The 24,650-nt window shown below is 38.7% G+C and overlaps 1 protein-coding gene across 12 annotated transcripts in view; it reads left to right on the top strand.

Annotated features, from left to right (window-relative positions):
• Positions 1 to 24,650, top strand: part of GTDC1 (glycosyltransferase like domain containing 1) — a 318,453-nt gene that overhangs the window by 11,545 nt on the left and 282,258 nt on the right. For all 12 annotated transcript variants that reach the window (XR_011680429.1, XR_011680428.1, XM_071435469.1 and 9 more), the window contains exon 3: positions 10,355 to 10,543. The gene's annotated coding sequence lies outside the window, so the exon portion shown is untranslated. The remainder of the gene's footprint in view (positions 1 to 10,354; positions 10,544 to 24,650) is intronic.

Here is a 24,650-nt window from a genome sequence, read left to right as displayed (position 1 = left end):
CTGATGCTGCCTTACCTGTAAGTTGGAACTGTGGCACCTTGCAGAAAGATGAGGGTTCTGTTTGTTCCTGCAAGGCTTTGTTACATGTTGTGGCAGACTGTCTACATTTCTACCTCTGCTTTACCATCCTGGGATCATTTGGGAAGCTCCAGAATCAGTTGTGGGCTCTCCTTGCCCTTTGAGGTTCTGTTAAAAAAATTCCTGGTAGTCTTGGTGGCTCCTGGAGTCACCTGCAGTGTCTGATGTCAGGGATGTTTCCTGCAGGCTGGTGTTTGCCCTGCAATAAATAATGTAGTCACGTTGTGGACCTGTATTTGCATCTTGGTGCAGTCAGTAAAGACTGACATGAAGGCTGGTAATTCATCTTTCAGAAAGTCAAATTTAGAAGATTAGGTATTGAAATTGCTCCATAGTTGAGAGTTCATTTTTCCAACTGTAGACCCAGAGTCTTGATTTACAGAACTAACAAGGGCTGCCACAGGCAGGTGGGCACCACTTGTTTTGTATGAAACCAAGCTTCCCAAATACTCTCCAGAAATTAAGAACAGTTTTACTTTGAATAAAGGTTTGTTTGGGGTAGAGAAGTAAAGATTTTCATGGGATTCACAAGCAAAATACAGCTGTCTGCTGTGAAGTACTGGAAGCAGTGCTGGTGATGTGTCAGTTCAGGGTGGAGAAGAAAGGGCTTCCTTTTCCTTGGGAACATTTTTTATGTAACAGAATGTTTACTCAGGATAGGTAAATGGTAGCAAAATGTCACTTGAGTGCTGTGCTAAAGGCAAATTAATTACTAAATGTTCCTTTTAAACCATAGCCTCTCTTGCCTTAGTGAAGCAGACACTGGGGTCCTTCTCTTATCCATATTCTTTCTTATTCCCATTCTTTCTCTTATCCTTATTCTTTCTTATGGATTTTCTAAGTATTCTATGCAGTTTCCTATGGTTAGCTGTAAGGACATGAGGAATTGATAAAAATTGTCTTTTTGAAGGTAGTGAAAGGTCTAGAGTCAGTCTGATAAATAGAGAGGGATAACTTGTAACGATAAACACACACTAGTGTCAAAACTGTTGTAAATTTTCAAAAACTACTTTTCATCCTCATCCAACCATGACTCAAATAAAGAACATTCCCTTTATGGCCTGCAGCACAATACAAGTTGTACTTTGTTAGCTTTCAGTTAAAGCGATGAACATATTACTTGAATTTTAGGAAAGAGGACTTGAAAACATACTATATTTAGGGTTTAGTCTTGAAGTTATAAGAATAACTAGTGGTTCTTGCTGTTGTTGCATCTTTCAGTGTTCATGTGCAAAGAATGATTTGATCAGAGTTGTCACTGGGAACATTTAGTTTTTCATGCAAAGTATTTTTGGGCAGCTTTTATTTGGAAGAATATGGGATGGAATATAAAAGAATGAGCCTAAGAAATTATACTTTATGTTAAAAGGTCATAAATTATAATTGTTTGGGTGCTGTTTCTGCAATTAGTCTCTGAAAAAAGGTAAGTGCAAATCAGGCTAAAGCACTTCACAAAGTGGGTGTTTGACCTTGGAATTCTTATCATTTAATGCAGTGCCTTTTCAGATACTTGAGAATTCTATAATTTTATTTTAATTGGAATTTGGACACTTTTAGGAATGAGCAGTCAGTTGTTCTGTTACATGTTGTGTTTGCATCTAACTCACATAATGTGAGAGTTTGCATGAAAGCAGGTGTGTTTCATTCAGCCTCTCTACTCAACACAAAACTATTGTGTTGTCAATAAAAATCATAATTTCTCTATGTTTTTGAGCTTTAATTGTAGCCAAGGAGTAGTACATGAAAGAGTTGGGGCATTTTTAGAATCATAAAATGGTTTGGAAGGGACCTTAAAGGCCATATATATGAAGTATAGAACATCCTGAAATAGATACAATCAAATCCCAGTAATAGAGACAAAAAGTGAGCATCACCATAGTTGTGTATCCAGTGTTAATGATCTGTATTTCATATGAAAGGCTGACCTTTTTGGCACCTTTTCTTCAGAAGTAAAGAACAGTCTGATCTGTTTCCCCCACAGTTGTTAGGGCAGTTGGAAATTTGGTTGATCTTATTTTTTCAGCATAACTATCACATGGAATGAGAGGGCCAATTGCTGAGATTGCAGAGGACTGTGCAGCCCCAGGCATCTTCCTCTATGTGTGAAGACTGATTCTGGTTAATGCAAACAAATAAAAATGAACTGCCTAAGTTCAGACCAAATACTAACTCAGATCAGGAAAAATATGATTCTTCCCTAGACTTACAATGGATGCATGAGGCTTATATGTGATGGTTTGTATAAATCAAGGCAAATGGGTGTTAGATTACACATTCATCATTGTGATTATCACTTGAATTGCTTAGCATTGTAACCTGGTAAACATTGGTCAGTGTTGTATTTAACTGTAAAGAAGGTATTGGAAAATTATAGTCTGAATTTGATTTAATTGAATATGGTGGTCTAAAGCTCTGCAGCTTGGAGTGTGAGGCAGAGAGACAAATGGTCAAGAGCCTGCACATTCTGCATGTGGGATTTTTAATGTTTGGTGGTCTCATTACTCAGGTGTAAAGCAAGCATTTTACTGCAATAATAATCTATTCAAGATGCTATTTTTAGGCCAATATAAACCTATTTAAAATGTCCTATATTAAATATGTAAATGCTTTCCTGTGGCCAAATGAATTTTGTCCACACAATTGTGTAACTTTAGCTTAAGCCAGTTTTCAGCTTCCAGCCTCTTAATTGTTCTTTAATCTATGGAGTACAAAGAATTACACGTGTCCAGTCTTATTAAACTTTTGGTTCATTTAATTATGATCAGGGAGATGATCTACAGTTAGGGTTTTGAGATGTGGACCGTTATTATTTTTGTAGACTGGCTCTCTTCCCTTTGCCTGTTCAATCCTGAGTGGGTGAGAAGGTCCAGGAGTATGTGGAGAAAATGGATGGGTATGATACAAGTGAACAGCCCTGCATCATCCTGTGCCTGGCTGGGCAGTGATTCTGCCTGGAATTATATCACCTAAAGTGGTCCCTGTTGTGAGAGGAGCTGTAGATGTTTCAGGGTCACAAGTGAAATTTCTCACCTGAAACTGATGTTGGGATATGCAGTTAAATATATCTCATTTCCTTTTTATATTCTTTATGGATAACTAGATCTAGGAAGGCCTGGTAAATGTGGAATTAGTGTTTATTTCCTTTTGTGTTAAATTAGACCTGTCACCAGATTTGTTCCTAGATTCTCATGCATCTTGCACAGCTATTCCTGCTGCTTGTCATCTTCAGCTCTCCCTGTTTTTGCATTAGTGTGGGCTCTGTGGCACTTGATTTAACATCAGTAAAAAACTCTATCAGAACTTCTTAGTGTTGATTGTCTCTAACAACTTAGAATATATTTTTTTTTGCATGTGACTGTGATTTTTGAGGGGAAAAATCCATGTATTTTCATTGTTAGTGGAAATTGCAGATGGGAACTTCAAAGAGGAAGACCGAGGGGCATCCTCTGTAGGTTGTCCACAGTGTATTTGGTCAAGAAAAGAAACAGATTAAGGAATGTGACTTGTGGTTCTTGATGCAGAAAAAAAGCTTCCTATGCCCAATACATTGGAAAACATTTGTTCAGGAGTAAGTCTCCCCAATGCAAAAATTGCCCCTGTAGTATTATTAAGATCAGTATCCATGTAGGTTCTCATCCAAACTCAATGTGGTGCCTGAGGTCAGCTTTGGCTTGTAAATGCAACTTTAGGGAATGTTTTGTCTGGTCCTGTTAAAAAGCATCTCTGGAAGTTGTTTGTTTAGAAACTTATTTACTCTTGTTCTTCCTGGGCTTCAGTTCCTGCTTAAAAAATAGCAGCTGTAAATGAAACATTGTGTCCTGCTTCACAAGGTTTGTGGAAATAATTCTTAAGTGTATACATACTCTCATTGACTGCTTTTTGATATTAAAGGTGAATGTTTTCAGTTCTGGATGCTTAGTAGACTTTTCTGTGTGGAAAAAATGTGGGTTTTGTGAAAATGACTGTTGTAAATTGATGAGTACTGCAGTCTGTGATCCAGGGAGGAATTATCAAAATGCTATTTCATAAAAATCAAATAAACTGTGACTGATCAAGTGGGCAAGTTCACATGTCCCTGTAGTTCTCTGAACATCCTGGCTTGACTCATTACTACCAGAGAGATGTCTGCACTTCATCATGGGTTGGCATATTCCCTGAGACTTCAGCATTCCTCTTCTGTGTTATTTCTTGATAGTTCTTTCATTAATCCTTCAAAAGTGCTGGACTGCTTAATGGAGTCGGAATAAAAATAATGCATTTTCAGAAAGTCTTCCAGTGTGTTCTGTTTGCTTTCTGCATCTCACTTAAGTGTTAATCAATTTAGTGATTCTGATTCTAGTCACTCCCCAGGTTAGATCTCGCAGATACAGGGATGGATAAATGTACTCTGTAAATTAGGTGTGAAACGGTTGGGGAAATGCACAAGCTGGTGCTCTGCAGAGCCAAGGCAGGTCTGGCTGGGCTTTATTTTAGCTCATGTGTGGGCAGGCTGGCAAGGCTAGCGCTGAGCTGGAGAGAAGTGGATGTCCTGGGAAGAAATTGCTCCTGTAGGAAGATGCTCAGGTGTTCATTTTCTACCTGTTCTTTTCTATGAATTTATCACTTGAGTTCTGTCACCTGGGCAGTTTTGTTCTGCTCTTCTGGTTTTTTTTTTACATTTCTAAAATTCTTAGTTGGGGGTCACAGGCCATCAGATGCCACAGTTTTGCTTATAAACGGGACCAGAATATTTTAATAAAAAAATTGTTTCCAACTCTCTTTAAGGATTATGGCTAATAAGTAGAGATTAGTTTATAATATTATATGGACAGTGAAAATAAAGCTTATGTTTCTTAGGTATCATATTATTTCAAAATTAGATTTGTTATAGGTATATTATGATAGGCAGAATTGTAACTCAGAGTGTCTCTTCCCTGGAAATGAGTATCTGCTGAAGATGCCCAGTGTAATCTCTGGTTGAACTGGTCTGGATATAATTAATTGGTTATTGATAGAAATCCATTTATGTGCTGTGTGAACAATGGAGGAAGATCAGAACTAAAGGTGCAGCTGCCTCCTCTTTCCTGGTAAAGAATCTTCCAGTCTTGAAAACCCAGCCATGGCAGATGCCAAGGTTGGAGACCTGAGCCTGCTGTAGTCTCCATTTATGATACTTCTCCAAAATTTTTTTTGCCTACTCTGAAATAATTTCCCTGAATGTGTCTTATCCCTAGCATTCACATATTCAGCAACCTGCAAGTTGTGCTCAAGCTGTGAGTTTTAGAGGGTGTCTAATGTTCTGTTTAAAGGTGAGGATCCTGTTATATTTTTTTTCTTTAAATTTTATGAGCATTTTATATAATGATGTTCCTGTCATGCTTTTGGCCATGAATCAGCACAGCATTTCTATGCAGGCTTTAATTGAAGCGTGGAGTTGTCTTGCTGTGCAAATGTTGAAGTCAGTGAGACTATTAATTAAAATTAAGTATCTGCATAAGTGCTTTTGCTAAAAATAAGTTGCTTCATAACAGCTTTGGGCCATATTTGGGAAGGAGGGGGTTGTTTTTTTCAAACTTAGGGAATAGGTATATATTTCTTTCTGAACTGCATGATGATAAAATGTAGCAGCAATACCAGAGGGCAGAATGTTGATGGGAAGAAGTGTGAGCTTTCTGCCTTGTCAGATGTCACCTAAGCTGCTATTTATTGATTTTTAAAGAGAATAAAACTGTTATGGTTTTTGTATTGCACAGAGACTGGTGGAAAACTTGAGAAGTTACTGCTTAAGCTGGCATGGTAATGGAAGTGCACAAGTGACAGGAATCAATCACTTCTTTATCTTCCTTTCTGAGTGCCTGGTTACAACTCTGTTTTCCTTCCATCAGTTATTTAAAGTTGGAGCTTCTCAGAGTGAGACTCCTTAGGTACTTGTGCTTTGTGTCATTTGTTTTCTAGCTGTGTTTGAAGCCATTAAAAATATTAACAGGGACTACTGAGCTGTGGCTTTTCCCATATGTATTAGACAATTTACAATACAGATTTACTGTACAATTTACCTTATAAAATGATCTGATTTATTAATTCTCATGGTACCTTGGCAAAATAGCATCCTTTTGTCTCTTCAGTCTGGCTCTTTCCCAGACTCACTTTAGCATGCCAGCCTGTTCCCTTTTTTCTGATTTCTTTCAAAAATAGACTCCTTACAAGCTCTAGCACTCCTCACCTGCAGCAAACCAATAAATTAATAGTGGAGGGAAGAGATCACTGGAAACATGGTTAGAGGAATGTGCATCAAGCTGCCTGTGCTGTCAGGTTTCTCATTGCACCTCCCTGTCTCTTCCAACACTGATCTTAATATCTCTGCCCTGCCTTTTTGCAGGTGTATGTGGTGTGCGTAAAGCAGTGGCCACAGAGCCAAGCAGGAAAAGATGAGGGACCCTGTTTCACATGCTGCCAGCTGGGATGAAGCCTGGCTTGCCTGAGGTCACACAGAGATCTGATGCAGGACTGGGGCACAGGTGTTTCCTGACCACAAGCTGATTCTTCTGAGGTGCTCCAGCACAATGTGTGTTGATATCTCCAAGCTGTTGGTTTCTCACTGCTGCCATTCTTAGTCTCTATCATTTAGTCCACGATTAGTAGCAGAAGCTGAGAATCCCATTTGTATGTGAATACAGTGATTCTTGCTGAATATCACATGGTTGTTCCTAAAAGTGGGACTCTGTAGGTTCCTATTTAAAGTAATTTATTAATGTTGTTGATGGAGTTGCATTTGCTTAGTGTCACTGCCAAAAGTTTCTGTAAAGCACTGTCACATGAACACAAAGCAAAATTTACATTGTTTGGGGAAAAATACCAATGTTGCCATCTTTACTATGAGCACGTCAGTTGCTCTTTATTGCTTTCTAAATTTGATTTTGATGTTGTGTGGTGAGCTTTTCAATAAACATAGTGGTTTCATTTATATAACACTAGAATTATTGTTAATGCCCAGGTTCATACTGCGAATTACGTATGTAATATTGTGTCCAGTGGGATCCTGTATCACAGAATTTGCATAGTTATAGTGCTGGTGACATCGTATCTCATACAAAGAACCCAGGGACCTGATACAATATCAGTAAAACTGTCTCCTAGGTATGATTCAAACAGTTTTATTAGTAACATATGGGGTATGAAGGAGCCACAGAGGGTAGTTTTGAGTGTAAGGGTGCTGGCCTATCTTTTTCAGCCTGTAATTATATCAGTCCTCTTCTATGGCATTATTTGTTGCTGCTCTGGGATTGCAGAAAAAATAACTACTAATATGATGACACAAAGGATCAGAATAAATTATAATTGTTGACTTTACAAGAAATGCATTGGCAAAAAGGCTTACTGTCCAAAGCTTGAATGTCATTTCTGGTGCAGCTTCAGAGTTAAGCCACTGCACTAAATAATATAGTTTTGAAAGTGTTAGGGTTTTCTGGCAACCTTATCCTGCTGTATTGGATGCTTTTGTGATCTGACAGATACAAGGAAGAAACTTTTTGGCTGCATTTTGGTTTTTAATCTTAAGCTAAAGGAGTGCATTTTGTTTAATTGATAGTGGGATATTGAACTCTTGTTCCCCAAATGGAACATATTCTAATTAATCATCTTGAAATAAAGAGTTCATAATTTAAATTATGACATTAAAAACTTGCGAAAATATAATTAGAAAATTGCAGTAGTGCTCTGTTTAGTTGTACTCCTTAAAGTCATGAAAAATTAAAAAATAACTTCTACATGTTGTGAAAACGATAAAAGTTTGGGGGTTTAATGTTTCTGCCAGTTGGCTGAAGAGCCACAGTGTGTATGTAGCTATTAAAGAAAAATAGTATTTGACTACTTCCCAGATAATTTTTTAAAATCTGTGTGCTTTAAAACACTGGGCTGAGCAACTTCTCAGCACAAGCGTCTGGGTAGGGAGTTGGGAGTGTTATTTGGGCTTTTGTCAGCTACTTCTGAACATTTTTATTCCTCACTGAGGTTTAGCATGGAACAAACAGTCTGGGACCTCTGTGCTGCTTCACTGATGTGGAAGCATCTTTTCATCTGCTTGCTTCCATTTCCAACACAACTGTGTTGATCTTACTGTGGTTGCAGTAATATAATAAATAGATAATTTTATCTGGAAGGGATCCTTAGAATTGTTCATCCCTTGTTTTCAGGTAGGATGAAACTTTGAATAATTCTTGACTTAATTATGCTTTAAACAAGCTAATAAAAAATCTAATTTATAACTTAATTACTAAACTTCTTTCTTAGGTTTCAAGCTCTCTGCTGGCACTTGATAGTTTTTTGTGAGCTTTTCTGACTTCCAGAAACTTTTGAAGATAACTGCAGGTGATTGAGGAGCTATTTTAACTTGTTCCCATAGTGTCCAACAGTAAAAGTCCTCAAACTTCGCCAGTTTCTATTTGTTTTGAAAAATATCCTCTCATCCTGTATCTGCTTTATATCTTTGGCTGCTTTGACTGGAAGCTCTCACAAATTTGCTGCTGTTGAGAATCTCAAGTTCTTCTGTGAAAACGGAAGTAAAATTGTCCTAAGCCTTGTAATTTTGAGAAATAAGTAGAAACATGTAGTGAGACTTGTGATTGAGAAGTGGACAGATGTCAGCTTGTAGGTGCATAAACATCACTATCTTCTGATCTTTAGTGCAGTTGTCCCCTGGCTCCAGCACAACCAGCTACAGGGTGAAATGGTCATTTCCAGTGTGCCTCAAAGTCAGTTCGCTCTTTAGACATCATTAAGCATAAACTTGTACTGTTTTAATGCAATTTTTTTTGCCTTTTTAATGCCATTTTGCTTTTTTTTCATATTTTTTTCTCCTTTCCCATATCATTTGTTGTTTGGAGTAGAAAGTTCACACCCACTTTGCTAAAGATGGTAAAGGAGTGATTTCTGAAAGTAACTATTAAATAAAAAAAGTTATATAAACATATCTGGACATCACATCATAGGGACTTCAGAGCTGTCTCAGGAGCCTCTAGAGCCACTCATGTTAATTGTTGCATATCTTGTAAATGTGTTTATTTGAAAGTACTGGAAGCCTTCCAAGAAATTTCTGTATTTAAAAGGGCAAAAAGGATGTCACAGTGGATTTAGTCCAGGACAAAATAAAGTAAAGGTTAACTTGGACTTCCATCAGTGAAAGCTTAAAAGCTAAAAATAAAAATAAATGCTGGTCACTATGGTTTTGTGATAGAAGGATTTGTGAGACAAAGCTGATTTTTTTTTTATAGGATTGTGTGTCTGGCCTTTATTGCTATATTTAACTAATTTCTTTTGAAGCATTAAATTTTTGCAATGCAATATTTTGATATAAAAACTGAGGTTGTGTGTAGCTGAAACAGAAAATATTAGAAATCTCCTGTTGCTTAAAGTGTAACTTTTGATGAGATGAGAAAGGCCTACACCATGACGTTCCCCAATGTGTTCATGGCCCACTTAATCAGCAATTTCATTGTGATATAATTTTTGCTGCTTTATTTGTCAGATGATGCAAGGAATGCTGGAGAAATACATCTGCAGTTAGTCACATAGTTTAGTCATCAAAATACAGGAACACTGTAGTTGAGCCAGAAAACCAGGGTGGGAAACCCCACTGTGAGAATACAGGGGTGACACGAGGGGGAGGCAGAGAGAGCTGGGACAGTTCAGCCTTGAGATGAGTGGGCTCAAGGGCACAAACTGAAATAGAGGAAATTCTGTTCAATCAGAAGGTTTTTTCTGTGAGTGGCCAAACGCTGGAACAAGTTGCCCTCAGAAGCTCCATCTGTGGAGATACTCAGAACTGGAGGTGGTCCTGGGAACCCTCCTGTTCTCTGGTTTGGGCAGAGGGTTTGGACTGGTCACTCTCTGGAGGTCCATGATTGTGGGATCTCCTGTTTGCCTTTATCTCATGTGTGGTTTGTCTTCACAGACATTATTAGACTAGGGAAGGTATTTGGATAAATATTTGTATAGTAGTGGTATTGGTGTAGTATTGGGCAGTATTTGGACGGATCTTCTTCACAAAATCACTGAACGGTTTGGGTTGGAAGAGACCTTAAAGGTCATCCAATTCCAACCCCCTGCCCTGAGGAGGGACACCTTTCATTAGACCAGGTTGCTCCAAGCCCCATCCAGGGCTGGTCTTGGGCACTTCCAGGGATGGGGAGACTGCAACCCATCTGGACAATATTTAGCCTCTTCTTAGCCTAAAACAGTTGGAAAGTTAGACCAGATGAGCTCAAATTCTCTTTTCTTTTCTCCCCCCAACTCTATTTAGATTGAAGAATGCTACTACACTCAGGAAAATCACACTTTGAAATCTGTCCATTGGACTGAAGCAGATAGGATGGGTTGGAAGAAATACTGTTCAACACTGAGATCCACAGCCAAGATTCCCAGACTGCTTTGGTGAAGAGCTCTGAAGCAGCACCACCTGGTATTTTACTGCTGCCAGTTATGAATGCAGGTAATAATGCTTCTGATAAATATGGTGTGTTTGTTAGAGGAAAAGGGGAGAGAATTCTGTGTTTGAGAGGCTTGATGGGTTTGAAATTCTTGGTGTTATTAGACGTCTGCTAATGATTTTTTTACTCTGCTTGCCCTGAAATGATGGCATGGTTCACATTGTACTTCCAGTACATGGTAACTCTGACAAGGTTACAGGTTTTGGGAATCAAAGGAATCTTTCTTTCAAGACACAATTAGTAACATGTTTGATTTCTCTTTTTCTCTTTTCAATCAAAGCCTGGATTCATGTGGTTGCAGCAGAGAGGGGAGATGTTAAGATCATGAATGAAGTATGTCTGCTAACAATTAGGCTGCACCTGTACTTCAAGTAGACTGGCTTCATGTGGCTGCAAAAGAGTGACAGACCTAAGTGACAGCTGGGACCTACAGCAAAATAGAAAGGGGTGACCAAAAATATTTGGCCATTCAGATGTATACTTATTTACCACTGTGCTGCCTCCCCCAAAAAAATCAACATATGTTCAAACTAATGGTAGTCAGCAGTGAAATGAGATTGTATTTTATAGTTTTGGTGGGGAGAATTAGTTTCCTTCACACTGAGAATTAATAAATTTGGTTGTATCTTCAAGTTAAAATAATAACTTCTGTGCCTCTAAAACTGCCCTAAGCCTGGGCTGTTTAAAGAAACAAGTGGTGTGACATAGGGTGTGTCAGTGCCATTCCTTCTCTTCTCCCCTTTCTTTTCCAGTAACTTCTGAATTCATCAGACAACCTGTACTGAATTTACCAGAAGAGTAGGTGCTACAGGAAATAACAGACTTTCAGCTACTCACATGAAATCCGTGCCAAGGACTCTATATTTTTAAGCTGTGAACTCATTTATGATTAATGTTTTAATTATTTGTTTGTGTCCTAATTTCTGCCATGTTTCAAATTTAATTAAGTTTGAGATACAGGAGTAAGCAACAAACTCCAGGCCCTTCCTTCTTTCTCAAATTGCTTACAACCACCACAGTGCTTTCTCACTGGGGGATTTTGCCAGAGCTGTGATGCCTCTGAGGCTGCTTCTTGCACAGAAGTAGCCTCATGAATTGGGCAGAGATGGAAGTCACCTTACCATAAAGGAGTGTTGTGTTCTGGTGTGTGTCAGCAGGTGAAAGGGGACAGGTAGGACACCCCTGTTCTGAGCTGGGTACAAACGGCCTCATGTGGGGAGACCAGTGTCTCTGTCTCCCAAATGAGAGAACTTGATGTGATGAGGAAAAAAAGAAATATAGTTCACACTAATATTGCATACAGTGTAATTTTTTTACCATAAATTGTTGAAATTGTATGTTTTGAATTCCTACTAATGTGCAGCCATCTATGATTTGCATTACATAGGGTAAGGTTTTCAAAACTTTGAGTCTTTGAACTGCCATTCAAATGATTCAAACATTCAGGTGCCCAAGTCTCATTGCAACTCCATGGAATTTTCACCTTCTCCTTTGAAAATGGAGCTGAAAGTTACTTGGGTATTTTTTCTAGAATACTTCAATTATGCACAATTTCATCTGGTGTGGAGCACAAGGGAAGCACAGGCACTGAAATACCCTGAGCACAGGCAAAGCAGTCACAAGACTGAGGGCAAATGGTTGTTCATTGGGGTGAGTGCAGGTCAGGTGGACCCCACCAGTGCTGCCCTTGGAGGTGACCAACTTCCAAGGTGTCTCATTATTCCAGGTGTAATCCTGGGTAGGATTACACAACTTCTCCATCTGTGACTCATTTCACACTTCAGTGTGCAGCTGAGTGACTCCATAAACGTTGCTGATTTCCTTGTGCAGGCTTTGGCACCCAAGTGTTATTGTTAAGTGTAAAAAAAATAGAGGGTTGGTGTCAGCCTACCTAATTTTTCAAAATTATTGGAGGCTTACAAATGATAAAGCTTAATTCAACACCAGGAAAGGAAGAAATTTTTCCCTGTGAAGGTGGGGAGGCCCCAGCATAGGGTGCCCAAAGAAGTTGTGGTTGCTCCTGGATCCCTGGAAGTGTCCAAGACCAGGTTGGATGGAGCTTGGGACACCCTGGGACAGTGGAAGGTGTCCTCTGGTTGTGGCAGGGGATTGGAACAAGCTGTTCTTGAAGGTCCCTTCCCATCAAAATAATTCTGATATTCTGCAGTTTTCTACTGCTCTGCAGATTGTTGCTGCTAGAAGCTTTATTTTTTCTGAATTATGAAAACACAGTACTTTAAAATCTCAGGAATATGTCTTAGAGCAAAGCACAGCAATACCCTGAGTTCAAGCAGCAGCGGTGAGGAAGGAGCGCAGACACTTGCATCGTGTGGTTACTGCTGTGAATGTACCTCAGAGACTAAAACTAGAACCCTTTCTCATGCTTTCCCCATGCAGAAGAAAAGGCAAGTGCAGACCTTGAACTGGTACATGGTATGTACTCATATCTGTTTATACATAGGCTGATAGGTTATTTTTTTCTGACAACTTAAATTTGAATATTATCTACTGGAAATTTCACAGGATTACGGTAAACAGGTAATAATTATTTCTAGGTGATTTCCAGTGTGTCAGTCATTAACTCACTGTTTCAGCTTACTTGGTGACACTATCTTAATTTTTTTTTTTTTTGTTTTCTTAATGAGACAATGCTGTTGTAGTTACTCAGATGTTTACTGGGAAACAACAGCTGGATGGGTGCTAACTGAAACCTGCCAGTTCAGCTGGGCCAACGTGCTTGATAGGACCCTGGTGTACTCAGAATACATCTTGCAGAAGTAAATCTTAAAATGCCAATTTTCTGTCTTGTATCTTTTATTGTTGGGGTTTGTTTTTGTTTTTTTTTTTTAATTTTTCATAGATACAGTCTTAGAGCAGAGCAATTCTAAGCATGTGTTATGGGCACACTTACAAACAATTTGAATATATTGCTTAGGATGGGCTCAAAGATATGTATGTATTTTTATTTATATACATCCCTTCACTTTAGAGATATTTAACTTTTATTGGCTTACCTTGTAGCACACAGAGATGTGGACCTACAGGTCCACAAAGCAATATTCTCACTGAGGCAGCCTGTGCAAAAGTCTTGATCCTGGCTCACTTGTAGCATCCAAGTTGTGCAATAAACCTGGATTTTAAAGTGTGGTAGTTTTGTAGCACTGAACGAGCTTTCTAGGCTGACTGGTTCATCTCAGGTTAGAATGGAAACTAAAACCCCTCCCTGCATGTAGAGGGGGAAGCCTAAAGAGGAAATAATGACTTAAAATATGCTTTCATCTGCTGTACTGAAAGAAGATAAAGGTGGGTTGGTTTTTTTTTTTAAAGTTTTTAATCAGACAAGCTGCGTTTTGTCATGTAGTTTTCTGGCAATTTAATTACAGCCTTAAAAACACATAAGTGACTGTACAGTCCTAAAAGCATTTGACAAAACCTAATTGTGTGTCCTGTGGTCAGCAAAAACTTACTGGTTGGGGTTGCATGTTTTTAGTCTGTGAGGCTATTGGCAGCTAAAAGAGTTGTGTATTTCTATATCCTTTGTAAAGCTGTAATGAAAATGAAGTTATCATTGTGAAGCTTCCAGTTTTGACAGTGAGAATGGCCCTTCGATCTCTGAAGGCTGCTGGATTCTCCATATAAGTTGAAACCATAAACATTTTATGGCACAAGATGAGTTGCTGGGATTCAAACATAAATTTTAGAAAGAAAAAGGAAAAAAAAAAAGAATGAATGCCTGCATCCGTGAATGTATTGAATTGCTGCAGTAAAGAAGAGCCATATGGTATTTTGGTAACTTCTGGGCACTGGGAAATTATAGATTACAGGTGAATTGGACCTGCAGACATTCTGTGGGTAGGAATGACTTTATTTTAGTCAAATAGTGCTTTTTGTTCAGTTTGTATTGTCCAGATTGCTGAAGAATTTTACCAGATTAAGTATTTCTATGTATTAGTCATTGTGGAAGGAGAATGGAGTCCAAGACCATGGGCCAAAACCACAGTCTGTAACTTTCTTTTTTGCATAGAAGAGCATACAGGGAAAAAAATATTTTCTTGTTCATTCTTTGAAAATGAAAACAAAGGAGACTGACATCCTTTTACTCTTTCAGTCAAGTGTCACTCATCCTGAAGTTGTAATAATCAATTCAGAATGGCTACTTACACTTCTTTACAAAATTGGATGAAAGAGCTTTGCAGATAAGTTAAAGACCACAGGAAAAAAAAAGCTCATAACTTCATAACTTTAAACTGAATTAGTTGTTTCTTTGAATTGCTTGTTTTTAGTCATGTTGCCATAGGTATCAAAGCAGAGAGCTATTATCATTCCTTTGTAAGGATTGCTGCTGTTTTATATTCACGTTGCAGCAGATCAAAGGATGGGTCTGCAGACATGGAGGGGAAGGTGTGTTGTTTCAAAGATATGCAAACACACCTAGAGCGAGTTGGTCCAGGTACTGAGGATGCGCTGACAGGGATTTGCAGATGGCAGCAGAATTGTTTCATTCCTGAAAATCTTTATCTTAGTTGCTAAAGCTTTTTTCTGAGTTTTTTTTAATCTCTGCCAGCTAAAACTTGCTCGGATGCTGCTGCTCCCTACACTTACAGCTTTGTCTTGCTGTTTGGAAGGACCTGGCTTGTTAGCTGCCACTGAGTGTTAATGGTACATCCTGCTCTTACTGACCTGTCTTCAGCTCTGCTTCACCTGAAATGATGTCTCCATCTGAAATGATTTGCAAAAAAGCTGTTGAAACTCTTGCCCAGAGAACCTGTGGCTGCCCCATTCCTGGGAGTGTCCAAGGCCAGGCTGGATGGAGCTCTGAGCAACCTGGGATAGTGGGAGATGTCCCATGGCAGGGGGGTGGAATGAGATGACCTTTATGGTCCCTTCCAACCCAAACCTTTCTATCATTAGGGCTTTGATACCCTGGAAGAAATCTGAAGACCTAAGCATTATTGGAATGGGGGAATGTCTCAATAGTTTCTGCAGTGATTGTAACCAGCTGTGCATCTTCGTGTATGCAGTGTACCAATTACTATCAGTCTGTGAATTAAGGGGATGTTTTGGTTCAGGCTTTGGGAAGACCTTAGAAGCACCTTCCAGTGTCTAATGGGGCTTCAAGAGAGCTGGAGGGCAACTTTGGACAAGGGCCTGGAGTGGCAGATCAAGAGGGAGTGGCTTCATATGGGCAGAGTTAGATGGGATATAACAAAGGAATTCCTCCCTATGAGGGTGGTGAGGTCCTGGCACAGGCTGCCCAGAGAAGCTGTGGCTGCACCTGGGAGTGTCCAAGGCCAGGTTGAATGGGGCTTGGAGCAACCTGGTCTCGTGAAAGGTGTCCCAAGCCTATGGCAAGAGATTTGGAACAAGATGATCTTTAAAGTCCATTTCCACCCAAACCATTCTGTGATCAAGGAATAAATAGAAAAAAATAATTTTGGCATCAAAGATAACACATCAAGTGTTAGTGCAACAAATACTGAGAAGGTTTTGGTTTAACCTTGTGCATAACTTCCTATGTGTGACTGCCAGTAATTTGGGTGTGGGCCACTCACGTGCCTGATGCTGCTCCCCATCACAAAGAAGTGATTGTTCTATTTATTTTTCAATAAGCATATCTAGTCAAGTCATGGAAACACAATCTAAATGAGCAGAGCCCCCAGCTCACTCTTGCAAGCAGAGCTGTTGGAACCTGCAGAGATGCTTGTACCAAACCCAGGGTATTTGGGAATGATGATTATTGTTTTTACACTTGCATCTTTTTGTACTGTTTTTATTTAGTGTCATTTCACTAAATAACAGTTTAGTTTAATCCTAACTTGAAAGACCTGCTTTAAAGCTGCATGCAGTGACTGATTTTCTTTTGAAGACTTGAATCTATTTACAGAATCTCACTACTGTTTTTAACTAACTTCTTTGCAATGTTTTCTTTCAACTTTGGAAATTCATTAGCTGTAACACCACGTGTAAAATGTCTTCAGTCTTTGAACTGATGTTTTATTTAGAAGCCTGGCATATCTGTGAATCTAAATTAAAAACAAAAAGCCATTTAGTGAGGAAATAGTTAATAACACAACATTACAAATAGTGTCTGAAGAGGCTTTTAGTTTGCTCAGGAAGTTTTCATTTTCTATAATTTGCTGCCTCATTATTTGTAATAGTGAAACTGCTCCTTACCAATCCTATCAATCCCTTATATGAAGAAACAAAAGTGGTGTTGACAGTTCTGGGTGGAAAATACTGAGTTAGGCTTACTGGGCCATATTCTGTATTGAAGTGAAATATAAGAACCCAAACTATTGCCTGGAGTGATCATTTCCACATGATTGCAAACAGAATTCTCAGTATCTTTTTTGGAATGGCTGAGACTCTCCAAAGCTTATGACTAAATGCACCTCAAAACCTTGATGTCAGCTGGTCCAAAATTGGAGTGAAAGAACCTGGAGGTGCATATTCACAGCTGCTCCAGGAGCTGCACTGGTGGTGCTGGTAGATGGTGTTTCTCTCCTCACTTGCATCTGTTATTTCAAGACTGGGATTTTGGTAGTCACTAAACTTCTCTTTATCATGGATGATTGAACTTAAAAGTCTTCTAGTTTGAATAATTATGCTTTACATACTTTTTCCATCCCAAATTACCTGCTGTTTTAATGCCATCAGTGCCTAAACTCATAGTGGATGAATTTTAAGGTGATTTTGTTTTTAATTAGTCATTGAGGAAGTTGTTTTAATAATTTAAAAAAGTTAAGTAGCATATGTAAAAAGTTGCCAACTTGTACTTTTTTCTTATTTTATAAAGCATCAACATTTTTGTCAAAAAATTGTGTGCTAAGTAATTGTGTTCTAATTGTGTGAACGTGATTAGAGGAATGGAGCACCTCTCCTACAAGGAAAGGCTGACAGAATTAGGATTCTTCAGCCTGGAAAAGAGAAATTTCAGGGTGCTATAATTATGAACTTCCAGTATCTGAAGGGAACCTACAAAATGGAGAGAGATTATTTTATATGGTCATGGAGTGACCAAGGGGGAATGGATTCACACTGACAGGGGACAGAGTCAGATGGGATATTGGGAAGGAATTCCTCCCTGTGAGGGTGAGGAGACCCTGGCACAAAGTGCCCAGAGAAGCTGTGGCTGCTCCATGCCTGGAAGTGTCCAAGGCCAGGTTGGACAGGGCTTGGAACAACCTGGGACAGTGGGAGGTGTCCCTGCCCATGGCAGGGGGTGGGACTGGATGAGGTTTAAGGTCCCGTCCGACCCAAACCACTCTATGGTTTTGTCTTTTAGTGAATAATACGAAATGACTGTTTGCAAGTCACATACATTTTGTAACTGCTGCTTCTTCCAAAGCAACATCTTTCAGAAGGTTCAATGTGTTCTCTTTGAATATAAAGCAGTTTGGTAACACTGGAAATGCTTTAGAGAACAGCAGAGAGTTGTTATATTGAAAGACTTGAAGAGGCAATACATTAGGCTAAAAGCAGTGGCAGTACCTGCAGAGCTCACTGTACGTGCCCTTAAGCAGAAGATAATAATTAGTTGGTTGTATTCCCCTGCAAACCCGCCCAAGTGTCGATGTTCATGAATTGCAAAGATCACCAGCTCGGGCTCTGAGCTGCCAGAGTTGTTTATGCCCTTTCAATTTTTAATGTACCTGTAAGATGCTTTGATGAGGGCATTTAATCCAAAGGGATTTGCATGCCATAATCATACCTCTGATGATTCCAGCACAAAAGTGAGGGTAGTTCTTCAAAATATTGTGAGTGCTCGCTTCCACTTCAGTATTACTAATGAACATTAAGAACATCTCTGAAAAAAAACTTCATATTTTGTTGGCCAAACAGGATTTGGTTGCTTGTGGGATGATGGTCATTAAAAGTGGTGAAGTATCTGCTGTTGGGTAGCCTGAGGAGTGAGAAGTTGCTCACAGCTTGGGGATACCTGCTTTGCTAATTAGTTCATACACATTCAGCTCAGGCAATTTGCACTTCAGTCAAAAGGAAATATTTGACTAGAATCGAATTTTCCCTGTCATTCTGGTACAGTGGCTGCTGCTGCTGTCTTCCCTAAAACCACAGGTGTAAGAACTTTGATTTAAATAAAAATAAAATGTAAATTATAATACCAAATTTATACAGAATAGGAGTATTTTTATGTATAATTTTTAATAAATTAAAAAATATATAGTGTCTATACATATATATAATTGTTGAATTTTTACCATGTGTATTTTAATGCACATGTTTGCAGGCTCCTTAAAGTTTTACCATTTATTTTATTTCAGGAGTCTCAATGTTTCATTGCATATTCCTGTAAATACAGCAAAACTAGTAAAAAATAAGATAAAAAATAGGTCTGAGCCTCCTTGTGCCAAATATTCCATGTTTGATGGAGATGTGGTGAGCTGGTGGGTACCTTGGATTAGTTGAATTTGAGGGGAAAGAAGTAAAATTGTATTTTCTTTTTTTCAGCTGGAAAATGTTGTTAACATGAAGTCTTAATATGAAACTCCTTGAGTTATCAGGTTTGACTTCTGCTTAGCAAAAGAACCATAAATTTCCACTTGGGGATGGAAGAGAAAAACATAATTATTAGTATTAATAACAATTATTCTCCTATCACAGAATTACAAAATATTTGGGTTGGAAGGAGCCTTAAAGACCTTCTAGTTGGTTTTGGTAAGTTTAAATAAAACATAAGGAAAAAAACAAACAGATCCTGTGAGTATATATTACCTGAACCATATTTAAGCCAATTTAAATCTGACCTATCTCCACTGAAGAATAACAGTGGGAGGAGTTTTTCACCTGGCAAGGCAAAATATCAAAATGACAAATTACAGTAGCTGGGCTGAGGAGATGCAGCTAATTCCTGAGCTGCAGAGCAGGTCTCTAAAAGCTGTGGTAAGGCTATCCCCAGTATAAATACAGCTGGTAGCATTTGGTGAAATTCCATTAGTTGTCATGGCTCTGTTTAGGAGGTCCCATTGTGGCAGTGTGGGACAGTGCTGGTGGCTTCATGTGGAGTGTGACTATAAAGCTGGGACATGTGTGTTCATCATCTTACATAAAACATACATATGCATATAATACTTGTTCATAAACACCAACTAGGTCACAAAGAGTATTATTATACAATGGCTGTTATATATCAGAATATGTAATATAGATTATTCCATGTGAGCCCAGTCCTGGGAGCTCTCATGTGAGTAGCAGCAGCTTGAGGGAGGCTGGCAGAAGCAGACCTGGTGTATTTTTTAGAGTCTTTGGTTAACAGTAGCCCTGTTTCAGCCACGTGCTTTTCTGGAAAACAGCCTTTTCTTAGAAAATTTTAAGCCAAGTGGCATTTTATCTTCAGTTCTGTAGTAGATAAGAATTTTTAGATTGCAAGAGATAATGTATCATGTGTTGGTAGCCTCCATCACAGTTTCTCAGTAAATCTCCTCTAGCAGGTTTTTCAAAGCTTTAGTTATGATCCATTAATGTAAAATGAGTTAATTTAACCTCAGATATTTCTCAAATGATGGTGTGAGCAGAATCTCTCATCCTGGGCTTTCTTCCACTACTTACCTGTTTCTGGTTCTTCAGGTAAAATAAAGTTACTCCTCTGCTCTAACAACTCTACAGAATTCACACCTTATTTTTTTAATTACTTGTTTTCAAATATAGCTACTTATTTTCTGAACACTTAAATACAGGGCAGTAAAGCAATTAAAGTGATTTAATTGTAAAATGCAGCCCTATCTAATACCTTATATTTATTTTACTGATCATTTAATGTAGGTGCTGCTGGGATAATTTGCTAGGTTGGTGAAAACTGAAGCTCTCTGTAACAAAAAAGATATATCTTTTTGCAGCAAAAAAGTTAGTACATAAAGTTATTTGGACATTGCAGCAAAAAAATTGCCTTACTGGTGTAATTTAATTGAAATGATATGTACAATCCCAGTAACCTTCAGGCAGAAATAAATAAAATCTACAAATAAGGAAGTTTACACGTGCAAAATATAAATTCTATGAACACGACTGGTGCATTTGAAGAGACTGAACAGCAGTTGTCAGAATTCTGTAAGAAAATGATTCCTCAAGAGTTGTGAAACATGAAGAGAAGCACTTGTGGAGTCCCACCTAAACCTTGTAAACAGGGCTTTTTTTTTTTTTTTCTTCTGCAAGAGGTAAGCAGTTGCTGCAGAGTGTTACTACTTCTGTGATAGTTGATTCATCCCTTTGCTATGCAAATTTTAAGTATACAAGGACTCAGTACTTTTATTTAAGAAATATGCCTGCAGGCTGTATTGGTAGGCTTTAGGGAGATATCTGGTTTGGTGTGAAATAAATAGTTGTTCAAAGATCACATGAATTTATGTCTTAGAAGATGAAAAGTGACGCTGTGAGCGTTTTGAGAGCATCCCCCCCCTGTACCCAGCACGTGAGCTCGCCCCTTGGTTTTGGTGTTTCAAAGCAACCTCACCAACCTGTTGGAAAATCAGAGCAGCAATGTGGCACCTTAGAAATGCAAGAATTAGGGCTTGAATTTGAGGCACCCCAAGCTCTGGGAGTTTGATCCTTGGAGTAAATCCTCACTGGTCCCGGTCGAAGGAGTAGTTGCCTTTGCTCCAGCTTCTGTCTTCAGCCCATTTGAGGCCTCAACTTTTAATGAAGGGATTTAAATGCCATATTTCTGGTTTATGTGCTAGTTGTAGGCATCCAAGTCTGCATATTTTGAGTAAAACAGGAGGAAAAAAAAACAAACCTGAAAGCATTTGAATGAGAGACAGCTTCGGTATTTACAGTTGGTGTTGAAGATCTTTCTTGCTAAGGAGACCAAAGCATTTACTTAAAAGCTATTTGCTGCTTAATATGAGTCACATTTTAATACACAATTACAAAGTTATAATACAAATTTAAAAAAATTTAAATTGTAAGCCAGCTATTTGATTAAGCCCATCCTCTTTTTATTCTGTGACTTTCAAAAATATTAGTCAGCTCCTCCCTGCAGTGTGAAATCCACTCTTGGTGCAGTTTTACTATCTTTCTCTCACTCAGCACCCTTCTTTCTGAAGTAGCTTCTTTTCTGCTGCAGAGGAACAGCATGTTTGGGAAATACTTATTTATTTTCTGTGAATAACTTTATCTTCATTTATATAACGGTAGGGAGGACTTTTATGCCTTAATGATCTAAATGAAAGAAATTAACTTGCTCGTTACCTTTTGGTATAGATGACTGCTACTTCTGACTTTAAAATGTAAATCAGCCCAGAAATGTAAGTGCTTAAACTTGTTTATTGTGTGCATTCACAGGTAATAGTCACTGAAATTAAAAATTCTGATGCTTGTCTACGTGAAAAAGTCATTACAGTGATTTAGAGTTGATGGAAATAAATTGCTCTTCTCTAGGTGAGGTGGCAGCAGCCCTTCCTCATGTGCTTCTTCTGTCTCCTTTTCCCTACCTCCCCCAAACGTACTTCCTCATGTTAACTTTGTCATTTTTAATTCTGTCCTATTGTTTCCAGTGAGAGGGATTAGTAAAGATAAATTTTAGCTTTCCTAGCATTAACTTTAGCTTATATCTGTCACATGTTTCCTAGCTAAACTAAATACTGCTTTTTTTTCCTACTCTGTCACACTCCATTTGAAAGAGCCAGTCTACCTAGAGCTGAGTACTGAGTTTTTAATGAGAAAAAATGATTAATAGTTGTATATTTTCAGAAGTTTGATGTATTTTTTTATGCTGCTAGCCTTTCCTGATTGTTAGTGGCCATGGGAACAGTGTGGAGCTGAGGGCCCCCGTGTCTGGTGTTGCTTGGTGGATGTACAGCTGCCAACCCAATGGCCTGAATGACCTCACCTGGCTGCTGGGAACTTCCAGATAGTGCCAATTAGGCATGGAAGCAATTAAAATAATGTACTTGGCACTGGTGAGGCCACATTTCAAACACTATGTTCAGTTTTGGGCCCCTCATGACAAGGACATTGAGGGGCTGGAGTGTGTCCAGAGGGAAGGAATGAAGCTGGGGAAGAGTCTGGAGCACATGTCTGGGGAGGAGCAGCTGGGGGGCTCAGCCTGGACAAAAGTCATGAATTGGTTGGACACACTTTTCACCAGCTTTTATTTAAAATAAAATAAATTATTGACATGGAAATGCATCACCAAACAATATGAAGTAAACTTCACCTGTGTGTCCTAGCCAGTCAGGATCTGTTACTGCATTTTTCTGTTCCCAAAAAGGCAGTATGTTTATTATTTGTAGAGAGGAAGAGCAGAAAATGGTATCTTATAGAAAAGCTGCCTGTCTGCATCATGGCCTGTACATGTGTGAGAGCTGATATTTTCTGCTGTTGCTTTAGATTTTTCTGTAGCACCTGCATGCTTAATTTGCTTTCCGGCCTTTTGGTTTTACCCATTCTGACAAAGAGTACACAGATAATTGTTAAAATAAAAATTAGCACAATATTTAGGGGCGTTTTTATTTCTGAATTTGACAAAATTGCTATGTATTTGCATATTCAGGTTTTCTTAGGTAGTGATTTCCTCCTGCTTATTGGTAATGCTCTTACAGCGACAGTGCTTTGAACTGTCACTTCATCCCACTTGAAGTTAATTACTCAAAAACTGGGGGGGGGGTGGGTTATATATTTTTTTTAACCAGTTTCCTATCAAGCATCTCCCTCTGCTGAGGATGTCACTGTGAGGTAGGAATAACTGCAGTAAAGTGAAGAGCAGAGCAGTCGAGCCTTTGATCACGCGGAAATGTGAGCGTGTGTCGGAGTTTGCGGCGGCGCGTCCCCACCGGCTGCGCGAGGCTTACGCCGCCGCGTTCCCAGGGTCCCTGGCTTGGGGAGATTTGGGAAGTCCTTAGCAGGCTTGGCAGTAAAACCCAAATATCCTCTCAAGCCCCAGAGTGCTTTAAGTCTTTGCTCAGACTGCTTAGTAGGCACAGAAGGAGGGAGATAATATATTTTTAGCTTTCAAATTCAAAGAAACCTTTCAATTAAAGGAATTCTCGACAATTTTAAATGCTCTGTTCTTGCCGTGTTTGTACCAGATGATGAGGAGTGGGGTGGTTTTGATTTTTTTTCCTTTTGGAGTGGAGGAAAACCTATCCTCTTTAATTTATATTGTGGCAGTTTACAGCATCAAATGGCATACTCTGTATTTCCTGTTCTCTGTAGTTTCTTTGAAAGAATTAGAAAAACAGGCCTCTTATCCTGTGGTGTTGTGAGTAGGACACTGAATATACCAGAATTTAGATACCAGAAGGTTGCTTTCAAAATAATTGCAGTGGATGATCTGATTGTTGTGATTTCATAACTCGTTACCTGCAAAGTCGTACAGGTTATGTGGGGATTTTTCCTGCTCTTGGGGGCAATGAAACACAAAACTTGAAGTAGTTTATATATATATATATATATTTTTTTTTTTTTTTTTAAGAGAAAAGTGTCACAGCTCAAGAGAGAAATCTGTAATGTGAAAGAACATGGGATCATAGGGTAATTCAGATTGGGATTGTTCTTTGGAGGCCACCTAGCCCAACCTCTTGCTCAGGGCAGAGTTGGCTGTGAGCCTGTGATACCTATATCCAAGAATACGTAATCATGGAATACTTGAGTATTGCATGATCTCTCTGGACTGTCTGCATTTCATCTAGTGCAGATTTCGAGTTCACATTGAGGGATCTGACCCACAAGGCTGCATTTATATTCTTTACATTTTAAAATGTGCCTTACAGAGGCTTCAGGTGATTTTTTTCTTAAGATTTGGATTCTGTGTGATCAGAATTCAGGCCGGTACAGAGGGAAGCATATATCTCCTTGGACTATGTTCTGGGATTATATGTAGAATAGAGAAGTATTTATATTTTTCCTTTGTGCCAACAATGCCTTCCTTGCAGACATTTTTTTCTTTTTCTGTAAAGATTTATTAAGTTTAATAGTTACTATGAAATACTTGTAAGTGTCTCCATTCTGAAAAGAATTGAAAGAGGTCTTTTTTTCTATTGGCATTTGAAAAGCAGAAAAAAGTGACTACTACAACAGAATTTTATTAATGAATGATTTACACTGGTTCCAGCTGTGACCATGTGATTAGTCCTTCACTGAGCAACAATGGAT

Source organism: Agelaius tricolor, unplaced genomic scaffold (assembly GCF_023055355.1).
Source record: "Agelaius tricolor isolate 1412-34295 unplaced genomic scaffold, bAgeTri1.0.p SCAF_10, whole genome shotgun sequence".
NCBI lineage: Eukaryota > Metazoa > Chordata > Aves > Passeriformes > Icteridae > Agelaius > Agelaius tricolor.
Note: the sequence above shows the minus strand (reverse complement) of the source record. Positions and strands in the feature narration are given on the sequence as shown.